General features: G+C 35.1%; 1 pseudogene; it reads right to left on the bottom strand.

The window, feature by feature from the left end:
* Positions 1-284: 284 nt before the first annotated feature.
* On the bottom strand, positions 285-4,734 carry LOC114657556 (cytochrome P450 2C23-like; annotated as a pseudogene).
* Positions 4,735-4,841: the final 107 nt, after the last annotated feature.

The raw sequence follows: 4,841 nt of genomic DNA, 5'->3' as shown, positions 1-4,841 counted from the left end.
CTCCTTTATACAAACATTACCAAGCTCCCCCTTGTACTCTTTTGTAGCCTTGCATGTTTGATGTTTTCTCTCTTCTTATATTGCACCCTGGTTTTCAATATAACAGCCTCTGATATTGTACGTCACCCTACAGTGCTAAGTCCATATTTTCAAAGAGTGTCATTTATAATTAAGCCTTCCTAGCATAATGGAATTTTTCTGGAGAAAACATTTATTTCTGCCTCTGCTTGTTATCCACAAATATACCCACCCTAACATTCCCCACCACCAATGGCATTCTGCTCATTTTTTATGTAAAAAAAAATCTTACCATGCACCAGGGTCCATTGATTAACCGCAAACTCTCTGATACACAATGGATCATTTCTTGAAAGGATATATCATTGTAACTGAAACGCTGCCCCAGCAATACAGAGCAAATCACATTGGACACAGCATTGTGAAGGAGTGTGTGAGGACTCATAATCTGACCTGCAAAGGGACAAGAAGACCTTGAATGTTTTGGGAACATTATTTACAAAGAGAAACAGGGATAAGGCATTCATTTTCAACTTTTTTTATCTCATCAAAATATTAAAGAAGTCCCACAAAAATAATTTGTTTGAATGAATGCATATATTATTTTGTGTTTTTTTCCTGGAATCATTTTCATGCATCTCTGAAAGATAATTTAAAAAAAGGATTTGAAATATCATTTATTTTCTGAACTTCTTTGTTTAACAGCAGTGTTGCAGGAGACAGGGCTGCATTCCAGCTGTGCCGAGTACAAAACAGTAATCAGTTTGAATCTCAGCACCAGCCCATTGTATGGCAATATCAGTCATACAGTATACTGTACAACCAATATAGAGATACCAATGAACCATGCAAAACCTGAGCAGCTAAAGGAAAACCCTTGAAGATGTGGTGAGAAAGACTTGTGCGTTTTTGGTGTTATTGGCTTGTGCTTCTGTTTTTGAAATTCACTTGTCACTGCTATTTGATTTCATAGCTATTTCTTCCTCACTTTATCCTTTCTTTTGATGTGGCAAACTAAATTATCTGCAGGCCTGACACTGTCAGTTAATCCAACTTTTAATATGTTGTGTAAAGATTTTGGCATTATGCTGGTCCATAGAATTTTTTAAACACTAATAAACTACCTAATTCATTGATCCACTGATTTTCTGAACTGAAGTTTTGAATTACTTGATTGTGTAGAGCTGCAGCTTTCTCCAGCAGCATCTGTTACACAAGAACAAAGACCAGTCATCACTGAGCATATTCACACCCTTTCATAGCTGGTGTGAGTTTCCCAAAAGCATTGTAACACTAAGAAATTTGTAAACTCCATTGTAAGACTGATCATTAATTTAACAGTCTAGCTCAATCCTCATTGTTAATAAAGTAGCATATTAAATTTGCTGTAATCTATGTGCTTTTCCAATGGACTTATGATGCTTTTTTTAGGCGACTGTAAAAGCGGGATTAACTAAGTAGCACCCTCAAAAGTCACGCATAGTTTAAGTCCGTGCATCGTAAAGTTACTCATTAATTGCTAAGATTCACCATTTTCGGGAAATACTGCCATATTTACTTTACAATTAATATTCATCCTAACTTACACATGTTTTTGAATTAAAAAAAAAACCGGGGGTACATGCTAACTTCAGACAGAATATTCCCTAGGTTGGGAATGGAATCAAGATCACTGTGATACTGCTTTGCTCAAGTCATTCATTTTTCTTTGCATTTTCATCTTTTTTTATTTGTGATTTCTTTATTTTTCCATTACATTTTTATTTTTATGTATGTGTTTTGTCCTTTGGAGCCAATGCACTAAAGTTCACAAAAGTTGATTCATTCAATTTAGGGCATTGAATACATACATTCTTTTTTTCTGCAGACCAGCAGAAGTGTTCATTTTTACCTACCTTTGTACTTTTCTAGGCTCTCTGTCAGATGAGCAACCTCTTCCTGAATCCTGGCCTCCATGATTTTTTGCCTAAGCCAAAATTGCGCAATGTACTGAGAGCGAATCGTCTCTGCTCCTTCCAATGAGTGCCATAGTTAACAATGATCACTCCTGGCAGGACAAAAAATTACATTGAGATGGAAATGAGAAAAAAGGGTGAGTTCACTGTTCAGTAAGTCAAGCTCATTGGCAATTTGCATACATTTAATGCCATTTCCTAAAACTGGGAATTCCCAATTGATCTCACCTAACAACTACAAAGACTATTTGGTCTTTATTCTGTAAAGAGTCCTTTCATCACTATGCACACATTCTTTATAATTGTTGTCATGTGAATTCTGCATAAGATTAACTTTCTTTATGGTAGAATAAAAAGTACCTTCTCACTTACAATAAAATTATCTTGGCCAAAACCTTCAGGGAGTATTGCATTTTTCAAGCTGCTGATCTGTATACAACTCAAACACATACCTTTATGTTCAGTAATATCGTTGACTAAGAGTCCCTGAGGTCTTCCAGCAAATTCAACCGCTTGTGTGACCAGAGCCTCTTTTACTGCCTGCAGCCCGTGGAGAATTACAACAGGAGTGCTCCCAATAAACACACTGTAGACATTTCCATATGTTTCAGAGAGCTGCTTACAAATGGCAAAACAAATGTTACACCAGAGGTTTGCAAGCTTGTAATACTTTCCCATCTATAAGAGATGCACTTACTGTATGTTTAAGAAAATACCAATAAGACTAAAGAAGCCTTAAACCACACATGCAGATTGCTGCTTTGTCCCGATCTTATTTTTCTTAGTTTCATAGGAATGTCTCAAAAGTATCAGAGGAAGGTTTTCACAAATGGTTGCTGTGGTTGCAGCCACAATCACAGATACAGTATGCTCAGCTTGTAGCTTTTGACACACTTCATGGAGTAATTCAAACAATCGTTATCATAAAATCACACCTGGTTTTAACTTGAAATCACCAAAGGGGATCCAACACAAGCATTTTACCAGCCTAGTGCCACCACTGCTCTGTAAAGAGAGCAATATATTAAAGTTCCATTTAAAATCATCAAACAGGACTGCGTGTAGGGGGTCACTCAGAAAAAAACAGTTAGTCAACAACTAATTCACAAGCCCTGTCTGTGCTAAAAGGATTAAAGCACATTAAATCCAGTCTGCTGGCTCCATTGATTTCAGATCCCCAAAAAAATTAGCTGTAAATGTGCAGTGACTAGTGGCTATTGCACTCCGAAAATTCATGTCTGTATGCTGTATTGATTGCATTTGTGATTGGATTATGTTTCACACATTACAAAGAGATTTGTATGATTCACATAACTTACATTTTAATTGTAAAAAACAAAACACAAGTGCTGTGATCAGGTTACATTGAATCAGCAGCTGAGTAAAATATTGTTCTGACGTATCTCTACCATTTATATTTTTGTGTTAGGAATAATGAATACCATTCTTTTGATACATATTTTAGAAGAACATTTAGTCCTGTATTTAAGAAATTGCAACCATCCATGCATTTATTTTCTAAACCTGTTAAACTAGTTAAAGACAGACTAACCCATTTGCAGCAGATTTAAGGTACAGAACAACCTAGGAGAGAACGTCAGTGTACTGTAGGACAGAGTTATGCACTCAGTCCTTCTTATCCATGCAGAGCCAACCATCAATCTAAAGGAAGCTGGAGTAGCAAGGGAAACATGATGCAGAATCAGAGAATGAGCAAACCGGGTATGTTGAATCACCCATATTTATTTATTTATTTATTTATTTATTATTTATTTATTTATTTATGTAGTCTCCAATTTCTGCAAAGACCACTGGATATTGATCTCAGATCTCTCATAATAACAGAATATTTTACACTTGATTTGTGAAAAGGTTAAGTTAGTACTTTCCACTTTCATTGATTTTAAAAAGAACCAATAATACAGCTTGAATCACTCAATCTTATATATAATACCTTTCACTACATGCACCACGCTAACATGCTTTACAGGTCATTAAACTAATAACATCATATAAACGGTGATTAGTTTATTGATCTAGTAATAAAAAGTACAATCAGAAATAGTAATACAAGCCAAAAAGTATAACACGGTATTGACAGCATAAAGAGAAGTTCGGCTAAGAATATGAAGAAAATGTGTATTGCACCATATGAAACAACAAATAGTAGAACCTAGAGAAAGTGTAGCTCAGTAAATCACAGCAGTCTGTTTTAAAAGGTTAATCCTGCAACAGCTGTTCTAGAAAGAAGGAGTACTTTTGTAATTATTCTCCTTCATCTATCATTTTTTCATGTTGTGTATTGTGCCTTCAAAACATGTTTTAGTATTAAATGGAAAGATATAATTTACTGTAACATGTGTATAAAGAATGTCTCAAGTGTAGAGTGCTTAGCAAATGTAATATTTTACATAATTCTTTCCTAAATTGTTTTAAATAGTTGCTTTGCTTTTTATCCTTAATAATAAACAAATGCTCTTACTATCTTTCATTTCAAATTATATTTGGTAAGTATTTTGCACTTTACCTTTTTCATATCTTTTAAGGGATTTCTCAAGTTCAGCTGTAGCATGTTTCCAACAAATGGAACAGGTAGTGGTCCGGGTGGAAAATTTCTAAACCTCCTGGTTTTCAAAGCCTGAAACAGGGTGAAAGTGATAATGCATATCAGAAACACAGTCACAAACATATTGAGCAACTGGGCTGGCGTGGCTCGGTTTCTTAATGCTTTGGAAGGCTATGAAAGACAAATACTTTCTGTACAAATTCTTATGTAACTGATTTTTTTTTGGATTTGTGTACTTCTCAAAGCAGGCTGCTGATTGGCTGTTTTCCTTAAGATAATCATTAGCGGATGGTATAGAAGTA

Source organism: Erpetoichthys calabaricus, unplaced genomic scaffold (genome assembly GCF_900747795.2).
Source record: "Erpetoichthys calabaricus unplaced genomic scaffold, fErpCal1.3, whole genome shotgun sequence".
Lineage (NCBI taxonomy): Eukaryota > Metazoa > Chordata > Cladistia > Polypteriformes > Polypteridae > Erpetoichthys > Erpetoichthys calabaricus.
The sequence above is the reverse complement of the archived record's forward strand: the minus strand, read 5'-3'. Positions and strand labels throughout refer to the sequence as shown.